Source organism: Mustela nivalis (assembly GCF_964662115.1).
Source record: "Mustela nivalis genome assembly, chromosome: 18".
In the NCBI taxonomy this organism is placed as follows: domain Eukaryota; kingdom Metazoa; phylum Chordata; class Mammalia; order Carnivora; family Mustelidae; genus Mustela; species Mustela nivalis.
In genome coordinates, this window is record NC_139037.1 from 37898480 (window position 1) to 37915206 (window position 16727).

At 48.9% G+C, this 16727-nt stretch overlaps 1 protein-coding gene across 13 annotated transcripts in view; it reads left to right on the plus strand.

Annotated features, from left to right (window-relative positions):
- ZNF536 (zinc finger protein 536) overlaps nt 1-16727 on the plus strand; it is a 423689-nt gene that overhangs the window by 95856 nt on the left and 311106 nt on the right. For all 13 annotated transcript variants that reach the window (XM_082711302.1, XM_082711297.1, XM_082711306.1 and 10 more), the window contains one exon: nt 16338-16453. The gene's annotated coding sequence lies outside the window, so the exon portion shown is untranslated. The remainder of the gene's footprint in view (nt 1-16337; nt 16454-16727) is intronic.

A 16727-nucleotide genomic window follows, 5' to 3' on the forward strand; every position in this document is an offset into this window, starting at 1 on the left:
GCTGCACTCCAGCACTTAGCATGCTGCCTGATGCCTACTCATAGTTTTTGTGGAGAAAGCTCATGCTTCCGTGATCTAGCCTCCTCTCCCGGGCTAGAGCCCCGGTTTCATCTCTAGAGGACTGTGGATCCCAGACAGGGCATCTGCCACCTCCTCAGGGAGTACCCCTGGATTCTGCACTGTCGGAGGAAGCCTTGTCGTGGGGCTGCTGTTGAGGAGAACTGGTTGGATACCTTGTGCCCACCCTGGCTGTCCAGGGAGGGGCTTAGCCTCTGGGAACAACATGGCGGTGGGATGTCTGGCTAAGAGTCTCCTCTTCTTGTCTTCCTGATCTGTGCTATCTCTGGAGCTTTCTGGAGCTTTCCTGGATAAAACGTGCCCACTGTTGCAGGCTACCTGATCCCCTGGGCAGTGTCCCATTGTCCACCTTCTGTCATTTGTCTAATTGGTAGCTCCCACCTAACCTGACCTGACCTCACCCACACCCTGAGCCCTATCTCTGAAAGATGAGCTATGACTCTGCCCCAGACATACCCACCCTCTAGCCGGACCCCACCGAGACTAACCACAGACGACCTACCTCTCCCCTCCCCAAATTAGTGGACTGTGTCTGTGTTGACACATCCATTCTCACCCTAATGATATGTTTATTTAACTGATGACTGCTGTCCTCATTAGGGACTCATTGTTGAGCCTGGAATAGTGATTATTTTTGCTGATATTCCTTCTCTGCAAAGATGATTTTTTTTTTTTAAAAACATCGCTCTTTTGGTGTGCTATGAATCCTTAATGAGGATAGTTAAATTTAAAAGAAACCCCCAAACCACCCTTCAGGTTGAAAATAGAAGTGTCTGCACAAGCAGGCTGGTAATCTGCTGATTATTGATGGACATGATTGGTGACAGACCCACAACTTTCAATAAAATGAGAGCGCCGTGCGTGCATTTGAGTGTGATAGCAACCAGAAAAAGAAGCAGCTTAGCCAATTGAAAGTGAGTGCTTGGGGTTCCAGAATGTTCTCCACCCTTTATGTAGAAAGACTCATAATTCTGATGGCTTGGGTATTGATACTGACATCCCAAATGGACCCCAAGCTGCACAGTTCCTGGAGAGGGATGGAGAGAGATGTTTCTAAAAGCTTATTCCCTGAGTACTCAGAAAGTCCACGGAGGAACTTATAAGCCCCCGAAACCCGTCTTTTCCTTTTGGGATTCTAACCCAATTCCCATGTGGCAGGTGACTGTGACTTCCTGCCTGTCAGATGAGGAGAGTAGGACCGTTAGAACTGGAGCAGGGTCTGGGTGTGCGGGTGTGACAACAGGTGAGGACACACTTCCGCAGTCATCGTGGGGAGGTCACAGCTCCCCGAGGACCCCTCCTATCTCCTCTGCTGTTTCTTGGGCTTATTGTGCTGATAACAGCGCTGTGGGAGCATCACACGGCGGCCTGACCATGGTGATACTGAGACCCTGAGGCCTCCATAGGGTGTCCGGGACTAGGGACATAACCCAAGCAGCAGAAGCCAGGATGTGGACAACTTAGCACAGGTGGGGAGAAGCAGGCTTGGGACCTGGGCCTTGGTTCCATGGTTCGCTATGGAACCTTGGACATGTCACTCGGCCTTCTGGAGCCTTCGTTTCTTGATCTAATAGGGCTGTTGTGGATCAAAGATGACAATGCCTGTTCGGAGCTCAGCTGGATCATGGATCTCACTAATGAAGCTGCCGTAAAGCCGCTGCCTCCTGCCAGGTGCATGTCGTGTCTGGCCTTGCACGTGTAGCATCTCCTCCCCCTTGAGGCCCATGAGCTTCTGGAAACCTGGCCCCACCTTGAGCCCTGTGGTCTTCTTGGCCACAGGATGGCCTAATGTTGAGCTGTGGTGGCAAGCCTGGAGGGTACCCATGTAGGACCAGGACAGAGAATAAGCCCACGCCCTAAGCGCAGGGGGTGAGTGCACAAGCAGACGTGTTTTAAAGACCATTGTCTGGGGGCAGTTCCAGCAAGAAAGAGTCCTTCCATGCTGCAGGTCAGCCCAGGGAACAGGGCAGAGTGCGGCCCTCACAGCCTCAGGGCATGTGTCGGTGAGAAAACGGACTCCCTCGAGAGGAGCCCCCACCAGGCCCTGGGGAGGAGATGAGGTGAGGAGACTCAGGTCACATCCACCCAGCGCTTGCTGGTACCAGAGGGGGCCGTCTCGGGGGCGGACGTCCACCCAGCTCTGACTGTCCCTACCCAGTGAATATCTCCTAAATGTGGATCCAGGAGGAGATCTAGAGCAGGTCCATGGATGGACCAGGAAGGAGGTGACCTTCCCAGAACCATGGGCTGGCCAGCATAGCCTGTGTCCTACATTGGTTTAGATTCCAATCTGAGTGTAGGGCAGGACCTGACCACGGCAGACTGAGTCCAGAAAAATCTACTGCATATTTATTGCTGTATTTCTCATCTGTTGTGTCTAGAAGGTGCCCTCCAGGAGGGCCAGGACCATGTCTGATCATTCACTGTAGCTTCTCTGGCGTCTGGCACATAGAAGGTGCTAGGTAAATATTACGAATGAATGAATGAATGAATGGGATGTCCGTGCTTGTAATCCTAATGGTGCTTGGAAGGGCAAAGAGAAGAGAACACCAGGCATGCATGAGCAGCCCTGCTGAAGGTTCATAGAAGCCATTGTTATAGAGTTCAGAGGTTGGCAAAGGGCCTGTCAGGTTTGGCCTGTCCGAGGTTTCTCTGGAGCTGTGGTGCCCAATCAAGCTGATCCTTGAGTCCCAGCTGTCACCTGGAGGCAGAGAGGAGGGAGAAGGGTGCGCACAGAAGGCAAGGTGGGATGGGCAGAGGTGTGGAGGCAGATCCGCAGGTGTGTCCGGCGGGTGGAGGGTCAGACCGGGTGGACTCGTGGGCTTGGAGTGAGCACGCGTGCCTCCGCCGGGGAGGTGTTGGGGACCATCTCGGAGAGGTCAGCAGAGGCCAAAACCCAGGCCAGGGAGTTCAGCTGTGACCCCTGATGTTATTTTAAGGTGGTGGCTTTTTCATATTTAATTATGAATGAAATTGCATTTGAGGATCGCAGCTGATGACGGCGTGTGGTTATGCTGTGTGGGCTGCTTTCAAAATAGCTCACCCCAAACTTCATTAGTGATTAGTTCGAGGAAAGTGCAGCCTGACCCGCCAGCATTTTTCATGCTGTCTGTATCCGAGCTGTGGGAACTCAGGGAAGGGTAGATCGTGGCTTTGCAGGTCTCTGGTCCCAGGGCCTTGTGCTTGGATCCTAGTCCTGGGGACCTCCGCCTCTCTGTATGGCAGCCGGGTTGTGACTCCTTCGTAATTCTGCTTTGCCCCTCGAGTTCACCCCCTTTCCTGCTCTTGGAACTTGGACCCCTTGAAGGGAGATGGATGGAAACCCCTGCCTGTGGCTCTGCACAGCCTGGGAAGCCAGCGCTGGCATTGGACGCTCCCAGCCGGGCTGCTTGGCCCACGGAGTTGGGTCGCTGAGCCGAATGGCTGGCGCCCCCAGTTTCCCAACTTCTCCTAAATATGGTCAGTGTTTGTCGTAACTCCCACCCCCGTCTGCATGAACTGTAGATTTAGGCTTGGCCTTCCTCCTTTCTCTAGACTTAGTATAAACCCTCATTATAATCGAGATTAGCCTTAGTGAGAAGTACACATGGGTTGGCAGGAGCAGCAAATCCCAAACAGCATATCGAGCACTTTGATGAGCGCCACACACCAGCGCTTGTCCGCTTTCCTTTTCGGAAATCCTGTCCCGGATCCTGGCAGGAGGCATGCTGCAGCCCGGGATGGGTCCTCAACAGGAGCATGCCGGCCCCCCACTCTCCCCCCACTGCCGTTCCCTGGTGGATCTTCAGAAAGCTGCACATCTCTGAGCCTCATTTCCAGATACCTGTGTTTTGCGGATAAACTGAATAATAGAAATTAAATGTAATATTGCATTAAGACGAAAGAACTTAGCCAGCTCCCCGTGAGACTCCGTGTTTGCTGCCCTCATGCACCAGTGATGCCCGTGATGTCGGTGACAGACAGGGTGGCATTGTGGCGGGGGAAGGGAGCCAGACAGCCTGGCCTTGGCCTTGACTCCTGGTTCTCTCATGACCTGGTGACTTTGCCTGGGGCGAATTACGGGACCTTCCTTCCCCTGAGCATCCTCCTATCTGTTGAGGGCGGTGCCGATGGCATTACTGGGGCTGTGGTAGGGGTTCGAATCTAAGCCACACCAAGGGGAGCCGGCCCATGGTGATCGACATCCCAAGCCAGTGAGGATTAGCTATCGTGATTACCGTGTTATTTTAGCCACCGAGTGACCTGGAGCACGGGACCTCAGTTTCCCTATGATGAAGCGGGGACACAGCGTCCCCTGCAGAGCTCTGTGGACAGGTGTGGGGTGCAGGGCCCGGAGCCTGGGGCTCTCTGCCCAGCCCTGCCTTCCTCCCCCAGGCTGTGAAGTTCTGTAACTAAGTAACCCAGGCTGATGTGTGGCTTTTGACGGCCGTGCGCGCAGGAGAGACGCATGTGCCACCCCCTCCTTTGGGTGACAGCTGTTTCCAGGCAGATGCCTCCCCCATGTTCTGGAGCAGCGAAGAAAGGGGAGAGCGTCCCAGATTTAAATTTGGAATGCACGCAGAATCACGCCAACCCACGGGGCCCACCGCCTGGGTGAGCTTCGGGCCGCTGCAGCCACAGGCGCCGAGCCGGAGGGCACGTGGGGCGGTCCGGGGTCTGGCCGGGGGCTCGTGAAGCTCCAAGTGCTGTGGGGGTCCTGGAAGAGCTCGTGGGGCCGGGCACTCATTCCAGGGGGTGGGGGGTGTCTCTCTTGGTCACTGGTCTGCTGGGTGCGGTGCAAGTGACACTCCGGCAGGAGGAGGAGGCAGCATGTGTGTGGATTCAGGTCTGCTTCTCAAGGGTGCCCATCCTGCCAAGCAGTGCCCTCTGGCCTCAGGGTGTGGCACCCATAGGCCCTTGCTCAACCCTGGGCAGGGCTCTGCTCACGGATGTGCTGACCTCATCAGGGACCTGGGTGAGGGGCCCTCGCCCATGACAGGCTTCCCACTCTGACCCACAGAGCCACTCACAGAGATAGACAAGCCCACCTTCGGGTGAGGGTATGAGGCCTCTGCACTGTCAGGAGAAAGGAGGGGCAGTGTGGCCCTGGGGTGTGGAAGAGAGGTTGGAGAGGGAGACCGGGTCAGGGCAGCCATGTGGAGACAGGCTGTGGGTGGGTGGGAGCCATGGACTGGGAGGTGTTCTTCCCTGCATATCTGTTAAGGAGTCCCACGTTGGGGTACCCCACCGTTGCAAGCTAGATGACCGCATTGCAGGAGGTCTCATGTGCATTTGTCACCCCAGGAAAGGCAAGCAGACTCTCAGCTAAACCCTAGCCCCTGGCAGACCACTACCCATGCCATCCCAGCTCTGGAGATGTCTGCTGTCCTAAGGAGCAGCTGTGGGAATCGGGACATCTGGTCAAATTCTGAACCTCTCCTGGGGTGGAGGTCAGAGATCTCCCCAACCCCCACAGGCCCTAGTAGCTCCATCTCTGCGGGAACAAGGGGCAGCTTATCTGTCCAAGAAGCCCAAACCGTGTGTCCCTGTGGCTGTTATGCCTCAGATGTGGCCTCAGGGGACAAGGGCTAGGTGATCAGAGGGCCCCCAGAACACATCTGGGCAGTAGTCCGTCCCTGATGGGATACTACACTGAACCCAGCTTTTCCTTCCTCCTCAACTGCCCCTGGAGCAATATCATCAGAGCGCCAGGACTGGATTCCATGCACATTCTCTCTCAGCTCCCTCCCCTTCTCAACTTCCCAGTGCATCAGAGACCAATCTTCCAGGCCAAGGACGGTTTTCCTCTTGCATCTTTGAGGAGTCCTCCACCTGCCTGGGCAGCCCAGCATCCCCTTGGACCAGGGCTTGGAGCAGAGGGAAGACCGTAGTGTCTAAACTACCCAGTGTCATACCTGTGTATGTACACAGAGATAAGCCCAAATGCTTTTTCGTGGTGTGCAATTTGCCATCTATTTTTAACCTGTACATGCCAGGCTCCGAAGAAAATTCTGTGAGGAAGTAAGAGAACATTGAGGTCGCTGGTAGACCATCACCGAAAACCCCAAGGTAATGGCGGAAACGACATCCTTTAGAAAATACGAGTCTCTCAGAGAGAGGGTTCCTTCTGCAACAGGCACCCTGAGCGTCTGCCGTCCCTTGTCTCCTACCATTGCGCACTTCATTCCGTTCCAGCCATGTCAGGACGACTTGAGGAAAAAAAAAAAAAAAAATCCCACCATTAAAGACATGCTCTTTGTTTTTTCAATCTGTGACCCCAGAAATCTCTTTAGCAAGCCACGGTTCAGTGAACTGGCACACAGCAGCCGTTCAGCAGTGGAAAAATCATAAAACAGATGGAAGCTTTACATTTTTGTTTAGTTTTTAAGAGCACTTTTTATAACATCGCTTAAAACCATTCTGATGCATCACACTGTTTACACTCGAAGCTTTGTAGCTAAGATGTTTACAGTACGGAGAATGTTTTAAGATATTTTATAGTTATGATATTTGGATAATTGGCAAGGAAAAAAATAGTTTCTTGAGATTGCCGTGATGTTAGTAATCGTGGAGTAACTTATGAGTCTCAGTAAATATGTCCAGTTTGGTGGAAAGTACAAACTTAGTTAAAACAAAACAACACAAGAGGGAATATCTTTTTAGTGAAATCATTTCCTTTTCTTAATCAAAAGATGACAGGCAAGGCTTTAGAACTGCCATCTGCACGGCCCCGCGCCACGGCCCCAAGCAGGCTGCCTCTCTTTTTCGGGACTGATAGCTGTACCACGTCCAGTCATCGCCATCGCACATGAGTTTCATGCAAATACCCGAGGGACCAAGGTTCAGTTTCATCAGGCCACCTTAAAACAGCACCCCACCCCCCGCTCCATATCTCTGTGCCCTAGCATTTACAGACATTGTTTTCAATGTCAAAGAATTTATGCAGAGTTAGGGTTTGGAACTGCCTTTTTTTTTTTTTTTTAACTGCCCAAAATGGCATTAATCAAAAACAATAACTCCTTTTAACTTTTCTAAGTGCTCTAAAGGAAAGTATGAAATAATCTGTGTGTGGGCCGCAAATGTGGAGAATGCAAACATTTCACAATAAACATGTTTAAATGAAAGTCCCTGGCAAGATAGTCTGAGAGATAGTCCATGCTGGGTTAATTAATGCATGCTCATAAAAATAAACCTCACTTTTAAGATTTGACCAATAAAAATCATTAGCATATTTGGATCAGATGACTTTGTGTATACATTGAACTTCTCCACTGCAAATTGTCCTTGGAATGCCTGGAAACAGATTTCAGTTTAAAGTCTGAACTCCTGCTTCTATCTGCTGTTTGTGTTTCCAATACAGTGATACGATGATTTATTCAGGTTTTATCTGTTATACCTGCAATTGATCTACTGGTGATGGGATTAAATTTATCATTTTAGTTGTATAAATCATGGTTAGATGGCCAGAAAAATGTTTAGTTGCATAAAAATTCCTATTGTTTGCCTACAACACACTACGTTTGATTTTTGCTATAATCAAATTACGATAGCACATTATTTTTACTCCCAAGATGTCTCTCTCTTTTTCTTTCTTTCTTTCTTTCTTTTTTTTTTTTTTTGTGCCATCTTAAAAGTGAGTCATTTTGGCCTATCCACAAATGCTCCCTTTAAAACAAGCGCCTTCCTGAAATCATACATGCAAACCAGTGTTGACTTTCAGGGTGAGAATCAGGCTGTGTTCTGAGGTTCTGCTAAATTATAAATCACGTGATTTTTCTAAAGCCTAATTACACTATGGAAGGTTCTGGTGTTCTGTCGTGCTTTTGTACAGGAAAAGACAAAACGGCCACAGAGCCCTCTTGGTCTGAAGCGAACAGTAGAACGCAACTCATTTTAAAAGAACGGAGACTGGAATTCATAAAGCTGGGTAGGAGATTAAGTTGGGACCATCCAGACAGTGAAATTCTGAACCTCAGATAACACTTCACTTCAAATCCTTATGAAAATAAAAACAACCCCACACAAATTATTGCGGGAAAGACTCCAGTATGAGTTTAATTTTATCCAACTTTATTGGCAGCTGATTTTGAACTAATGCGCAATAAAATTGCCAAGCAGAACAATTCAAAGAAATGAGAAAATACATTTTTTTGTGGTTGTTGTTGGTTTCTTACACGGTTTGTTTTCATAAAGACTGTAGAGCAGTGAACACCTAAAGAAATGATTGGGGTTTTGTCAGCCATCCTGAGAGCTGCAGGGCTGGTCGGTCCTGGTGGGATGAGCTCGTTCACATGAGGACAGGGGCAGGTCCTCGGCTTCGGTGGGTCCCAGGGCTGCTTCCCTGGGTCTGTCCCCTTGGTGCCCCCCACCCCCGTGGGGACACACGTGGGCCCCTGGGGAGAACCTTCTATGGTAGCATCCCGCGAGCTTTCCTGGGATGAAGACAAGCACAGGCTCCTAAGAAAGTGCCTTTCACATGACTGTTTCTGGAAAAGGGTTCCCAAGTCCAAGGGATCCAGCAGATTGTAAACAGTGTCGGCTTTATACCCTCATTTTGTACCAGAGACTCAACATCGCCTATTTTAGAGAACATGTGTTTATGCCTCCAAAATGGGCCTCTGCCTGTGTCGTTCACCCGGAAGCCTACACCTAGGGATTCCGGGGGGTGGGTGAGCGCCTCTCTGTGATAATCATCAGAAGCACTACTGACTGATGTGGACGAGCTTTTTTTTTAGCACCTCCCTCTCCCGGTGTAAGGGACTGGCCTGGGGGAGGCTCTCACTTGGGGTGGGGGGGATGATGCCTGCAGGAAGGTCTTTACTCTGGGCAGGCCAGTGCCCATCTAGAGGCAAGGAGGGCGGGGGGTGATGGGCATCAGGGCTGCTGACTGGGGGTCCTAGGGGAGGCTCAGAGCCTCCAGACAATGGGAGAAACACTCTAACATGCAACCGTGAACTTGCCATGGCGAAGGCCCAAGGTTTCTACCAGATTCTTGAGGGTGTGCCTTTCTTGTTAATATCTGTAAAGCGGGTACACTTTTGTGGAGGGACGATTTGTTGTAAAAACTGGGAGATGGTGACCTATCCTTGGGGGACCCAGATGCTGCTCAGGACACAGATACATGCGTCTGCTCCTGAGAAAGTCTCACCCACGGATGCTGGGGTGGGTTGGGGAGGAGGCAGGAGGCTGATCACCCCCGAGGGTCCCTTATAAAGTCTGCCTCTTCGGGACTTCTTTAAGGTAATGTGTGGATGTGAATGGTCACAAAGCAGAAGACGTTTTGAGGAAGTGAGTCAAGGCCATGGGTGACCCTCGGAAAGCAGGCCAAGGGAGAGACCCAGCCTAGGGTGCTGTATCTTGGAGGTTGGGAGCTGTGCTGATGTGCACCCCTGTGCCAATTCTCAGTTCCCATCCCCCACACTCGAGGCCTTCCGCCAGTTAGGGGTCTCAGTCTGGGGACCCGACATGTGCCAACCCTGGGCCTTATTTCTCAGTTACTTCTTGCCCTTTTCTCCCCCCGCTCCCCTCACCAGTGCCTGCCACAGCCTGGAAGCTGGAGCAGAGTTGTTATTTAGCATGGCTGGGCTCATGCTGGGCTCAGGGACTTGACTTCCCCATGGCTAGAAGGTTCTTCAGGGACCTCTGAGTTTGATCCTCAAATTGAGGACCTGGGAGAGTCCAGGCTGTGTGCCTGGGATGGTACTCCAGAGGCTGCCAGTGGGCTAGCAGTGGGGCTGGGCGAGGACCAGGCTACCGATGCTTAGCCCCTGGCCTTGTCCCTGTGTCACTCAGCTTGTCTAGTTCAGTGTATGCAAGCCCACATTCTGGGGCAAACCCATGATAGATGGCCAGGTCTATGAGATTTTCCCCCTCCTCCTGCCTTATGGTTCAGTATAACAGCAACAACAACAGCCAACTACATGCCAGGCCTGTCACCTCAATTAATTAATCATTAATTAATTATCTCTCTTAATTCAATTTTTACAACAACCTTATAAGATTAGGTATGACTATCATCCCATTTCACAGACCAGGAAACTGGGACTTAGCCAGCTTTTCGGGTGCTCGAGTCAGGAATGTCGTGGCAGGGAGGGTTCATGGCCAAGCCCCTACCCCAAAGTTGGTGTGCCCCTTCCGTGCCCTGCACTGCCTGTCCTCTGCTGCTGGGAGATGACATCAGATTCAACATGGCCGAGCGTTTTCCTCTTTGATATGGTGGGACATTGGTTTTACCTATTAAATGAAGAATAAATACTTTTTTTTTTTTTTTCGGGCAGTATTGTACAAAATTTCCATCTGAAACAAATCAATGGAAGGAAACCTGTGAGTCGATTTCCAGAAGATTCATAACTAGGTAATGGCGCAAGTCTAAGCAGATGGGATAAGGAGAAGGTGGTGCGCAGGTAACGGAAATTGGGGCCAAAGTGTCTCTCCTCCTGTTAAGGTGAGAGGGAGGAATGAAGAAAATGCAGTCAGTCAGCTTTGAGACATTTCAGATGACTTCCTGTCTTCGTTCTGGGAGATGATCTCTGAGAGAGTCTCATGACCAGTCTGTTTAAAGGTGTTTCGCTCTCCTGACATGTGCCTAAGGAGCTGTAGACCTAAGAGACTATCGTCTTCCTTGGGACTCCTGCCTGGGTCTGAATCTGAGTGTCTGCCTCAGAGGGAGCTGGCTTGGAATGAACAGCAGAGCTGGATGCCAAAGAAAGGAGCTGGAGGCTAGTCAGAGCTGGGGGCATCTGTCTAGCTTCTGTGCCACCATGCAATACCAGGCGGACTGGGTGTTCAGGAGTGTCCTGCAGTGGGCATGAGGTCCAGCTGACTCCCAGGCATCCAGAACGTGTCTCCCCATGCAACTAACAGTCACAGTTTCCTGGCCATCCGGAAGTTGCCAGTCCAGTAGCTCTCAAACTGGCTTCCATGACACCCCAGAAGTTCCAAGGAGAGGTCATGAGAGCCACAGGGAGGGGAGAACTCAGGGCTCTTCTCTGCAGCTTTGACTGTAGTCTTCATCAGCTCGCATGTGGGAAGACCTCCTCGGAAAAAGACTAGGCACAGAGGTGCTGAAAACCCATGGTCTAGACCAAGTTCTTGGTTGTGTAGATAGGAAAGCAACTTCTACAGAAGAGCAAAGCATTACCAAGATGAACCCTGTGTAGTCATTTTAAGTAGAAAATATCTATGTTCAGGCAGGTCAGTGGAGCTGACATAAAATGGTGGAAGACATAAAATGTACACTTGAAGGGAGTCATGAGGGTTCCTACCAGCTAGTTCCCTGCTTTGGAGAGCCTGGCTGCCAATACATTTGGTAGAGCTGGATGTCTGCCTGGGAGCAAACCCTCCACAAGCAGGGGACCCAGAACCCACAGTGCAGAACTGCTCAACAGTTTGGACAACTATGGCTGGCTGGTGAGCAGTCCTTGGCGCCAGACACTCTTTGGGATGTTTTGTCCCCATTTGTTAGGTGGATCCATCGAGGCACGGGTGATGTGTGGCTCGTCTTTTCAGTGCCAGCATGTACTGGGCACTGGGTGAGGGTGTGTGCCCCTGACGACTGAGGCTCCTGCGTCCCGGGAAGATTCTGTCCGTGTCCAGCAGGTGCAGGATTGCACCGGGCCAACTGTCTCATGGTCAGACCCAGCTCACCAACCTCTGTCATCCTCCTGGTTCAGCCAGGGGGCGAGAATATTCGTCTCCTTCATGAGCCTGGGAGAGTTTGTGCAGAATCCTACAGGCTGGTCCACACGCTTATCTTGAGAGGTGGGAACGAAGCCAAGGACGGGCGACCAAACCCCATGACAAAGAGCAAGACCTTGCTTGCTCTTTCTTCTCTTATGTTGTCCATCAGCCCCCTGGGCGGGCCTGCAGGAGAACTGTGTGGATACCTGCTTGTTAAAAAGATACCAGTGGTTTTCTTTCATCCATTCCTGAGGCACTTTTCCTCTACGTATGCATTTTTGCATTTACACATTAATTCATGCATTTATTGCTTTTAAAAAACTCTTTCAGTCCTTATCTCTCCATCCATCCATTTATACGTGCCTTTCCGCATTCATTCACTTCTCCTATCTGTTCATGGATGCGTTAGTTCATTCATTCAACAGATGAAACACTTTGAAATGAATTCAAGGCTTTGGGGAAATGTGGGATAGTTTAACCGTGACCCCAGGTTGACCCTGGCAATCTCCCTCATCATCGGATGTGGAGGCACGTGAAGTTGGGTACCTAGTACCAGGGGCCCCCAAGAAGGAATCAGTAGCCCACGAGACACACCGTTAAACCTGTCGACCGTGACTGGGGTATCCAAATATCACTTTTGTGCTGGGGTCTTTTAGATCTTCCTTCCCAGGGCTTCCCTACTGCCTGAGAATTTATAGGGTCCCCCCAGGACTTCCTCAACAAGTCTTGTGACCCTGACCCATCCTTGGCCTCCTCCTAGATTGTGAGACCTGTCAGAATCCCCCATGGGGAAGCAGTAGACAGTCATGTCCAGGAACCAGAACTGCCGTGTGACAAGGAAGACAGGAGGGGCTGCCTGTCCAAATAAACTCACGAGGGGCATATGCGGAGTGGGTAGTGGATGTCAGGAAGGGCTCCATGGGATAAAAAAGATACCAAAGTGTCCTGTAGAATGAGCATTTCCTTTTCTTCCTCCACCAAGTTTCCACCTATTTTCTTTTGTAGAATATCACATTATCAATGAAAGATGGGGGAGATGAATGCCATGGTGCCTGGTTCACTGGTTGAGATTCTGTATTGAGAAGAAACCATAAAATGCAATGCAAAGATGAGATGTGATTTCTAGCAGTAGTAGTCATGTTGTCTGCAAGCCAGGCTAAGAGCGAGAGTATTTAACACTTGGACATGAAGTATTTGGGGACGGACCTGCCCCCACAAAATGGGTGAGGATTAGGCATACCTCTTGTGCCTGAGTTGGTGCCATGAATACAGGTTGATTGTTCCAGTGGCTTCGATGTGGACTTCTTTCGGTTTGCTGAATTTGTTATTCACTCTCCCACTCAACTTCCCTTACTGCGCATGACTCCAAATGTGTAGAGGTGTTTTCCCTGCTTTATAGACTGGGCTTCACGTGTCCAGCTACAAGGATCCTTTGGATAAGTAGAACACCAGCTCACGGATGGCTTCACCCATGTGGGCTTGGGTGGCATCTGTTGAGGGGCATCTGTTGGTCCCAGAAGATGTTTTCAGCCCTTCCCACTCTATGACTACTTCCCTCGCGGCACAGAAGGAGGCATGGGTGGCTAGTTCGAAACCGCCCCCACCCCCGGCCTCCCGTTAGACAGTACTTCACTCCCAAGGTACCGTCCTTCCCCTAGGTACTCAGGAAGCCTCATTCCAAGAAGCCAAGCCGTTCCCTACAAGGTGGCCGGGAGTACCTACTTACCAGAGCCCCACCCATCTGAATCTCAACTCATGGCCAATCAGAAGAGTTCTTGCAACAGCTGGTTCCCTAGGTAACCAAAGCGTCCCCTTGGGAAGAACTACCAGAAAAGGGAGACACAGGCCCACAGTTCCCCTGTGCCTTGCCTTCATCCTCTATCCTCCTCCCTCCCCAACCCTGCCCTCACGGACCAATCGTCCCTATGCTTCTCGCTCTTCTTGATTTAACATACACAGCCATGAACACTCAGGGCAGCTAGAAGCATGGCCGGATATAATATTAATTTCTTTTCTGGTGTATTTGTGAAGGAGTCAACCATATCAATCACTTTAAGCCACTAAGACAGAAAGTGAAATCACATCTTCAAATGGAGAAGTATAGTGTGTTACCATCAAAATCTAAGAAGAATATGTGATCAATTTGAGGTTCCTAATGTGGGTATAGTTTTGTTAACCTTGCTTTAGATTATGTGAAATGCTCATAAAGTTGGTTTTTTTTTTCCCCTTCTCCGTTTTAGTGGGAAGCGTTGGGTACCTACCAGCGGCATATCATTAGAAAGTCTGGTGTCTGCTGGACAGTCTCCTTGTAATGCCATTTTTCATGACTTGTTTAATTAACAACCATTTTTGACCTAGACTTGTTATAAAAGTGTTGCTATTCTCTCCTGCTAAATTATGTCTAATGAACATATTTGCATGTTATCAGATATAGCAATATATCATTTCAAATTTTGGCGTTTAAGCCTGCATCACTCAAAACAGCTTTTGTGGATTAGTAAGCAGGTGAAATAAAAAATCTCATTTCATATCTGACATTAATAACTTTCAGGGGGAATGAGCATTGGCATTTATGTCTGGACCAGAATCGAGCCCAATGTCCTAGAAACACAAGGGCAGCAGACAAACCTACTCACCAGATAGGAAAATAAATCATGCATAATGCAGAATTTCTACCTTACATGTTAATTAATGTGTGCAATCAATTACTGATGTTACAATATGAGAAAGAAACTGGTGGGGAATGGGGTAATAAAAAATACCTATAGATTTATCTGCTTCTTTTTTCTATTTAAACAAATAGTCTTCAAGCCTGTGAATGCTGTGTTGAGACATGCTCTGAATAATAAGCATCATAAAATCTAATCAGATTTATAAGAGGAATTGATTGTTGTGGCAGGAGGAGAGGGTGGAAAATAAGCCGAAATTTAAGTGTTAATTTTTATGCTAATCCACAGTGGCTTCATATGAAGCAATTTTGTTCTGCGCCACAAATATAAAATTGTCCCTTGCAGAGAAATGTCAGCTTGCTAGACCTGAAAGCAGTAATTTATTAGGTATGTTTCTATTAGTATGTGTCACAGTTGTTAGCAGGCTATACACACAATGGTGCTTCATACTTATCCTCCAAGTCTCAGAATGTTTCAGCTCAGTGGCTGGAACGTGGGGCATTAATACATTATCATATGCGGGGTGGTCTGTGCCCTGTGGACAAAAGGCTATTTAATACAATTTAATGTCATTCTGAGAAGAAGTGGAAAAATAAAGACGGGGAATAAAATGGCATCTGTGTGTTTCACAGTGCACTCATGCACAAACCCTCAGTTTAAGAGGTATGACATTTCTGCCAAGAAAAAGAATAAAACTGGGGCATTTTTTTTTTATAACCTGTTCCCCACTGCAGTATTTTCTAAATGCTATTAAGTGATCGATTTACACGGCCCCGTGATGATGTCATCCATAAGAAGGGGAATGCAGATGACAGCAAAATACTAGTGACAGTGACCTTGTTTCAGAATCCTTGGAACCCTGTCAGCTTTGCTTCCAGTATATGGTTTCAAAGAATGTACTTTTTGGACAATATCTAGTTACTGGGTAGTGAATTAATAGAGTTAAGGCTCTGATGCAATTCACATATAGGTCAATTACATGCGCCAACATCTGCTCTGTCACTATCATTTGCATATAGCATTCATATGTTAATGATGCCTCTTTTTACTCAAGTAATATATTTAAAAAACAAGATTTGCATATCAGTTTGGATCAGTATATTACAAGCAATTTATCATTTTCTCCTTCTTGTTATGATTTTAAGAACAATATCTTGAGTGATGGCTGCTATATTTGAGCACGGCTCTGATTTATACAAGAAACCCTTCAGTGGGAAAGCTTCCATTCTAAAGCTGCTTAAAGCCTTATAAATCAATAATGACACAGATGGACTGGTGATAATCTATTTAGAATGCCTGATAGCAAATATTGTTGTACAGATGATTAGAGTGGTAACTGTTTTAGCAGAAAGCCTCGCCTCTCTTTGTAAATGGTAAGTTTGAACAAAAAAGTGCTCGCACACAGACTTGGTGTCAGGAAATCTCCGCGCGCGGGCTCGGGCTCGGGTCTGGATTGCAAAGGGGAGAACATGGGGGGGAAGAACAAAGGGGCTTCCCGTGCTCCTGCCAATATAATCATATCAATCCCTGTTTCTTTAACAAAACAGGACCTCTTAATGGAATTGTGTCTTCAGGTGTAAATAGCATTAAAAGCTGCTTCTCCTCTCCTTCTTGCCCTGATACAGCACAAGGAGTGGGAAAATAAAGTGGAGGTTGTCAGAAGTGGCAGCTGCTTGGAATCCTGATAAATATAAGCTTTTATTGATCTGATGAAAATGAAAGATCCCAGTGCTACGCAGTATTTAGCTTCTTGTCTACAGCACGTCACCGGTGGCCTTGCTTTGGGATAGATTTTCATTCTCCTACACCGGATTTGATTTCATCTTTAACCTTTTCAGTTGAATTTCCTTGACCTCTGCATATTGCTCTGATTTGGTGAATTTGTTACATTTCACTTTACATCATTTCTTTCTCTATTTCCTTTTGTGATAGGGAACCGGGACGCCCCTCTGGCGATCTGTCAGTGCCTGGATCAGCTACATCCTTTCTGGGGTATTTTGTTACCAGACTGACAGTCCTTAAGACAAGTATGCAGTTAAGCTGCTAAGGTAAGTCTTACGATATTAGAACGCTTTGCCCTGGACACACATCATTTCCTCCCGCTTTGTCGAGTTGACCTAACACAAATCCCAACCAAAGGGCCCTTCGTTTTTTTCTCTTGGCCCCGGGATTCCTCCCAGCCTCCCCCTCTCCCTCCACCACCCTGGAGGTAGGATCAGTCCACCTGGTGGGAAGCTCAGGGGGAGTGGTGGCTGGTGGGACTTCTCCCCAGGGGGTTGCGGGAGACCTTCCTTTGTGGTTTGGGCATGTCTGGGGAATGGG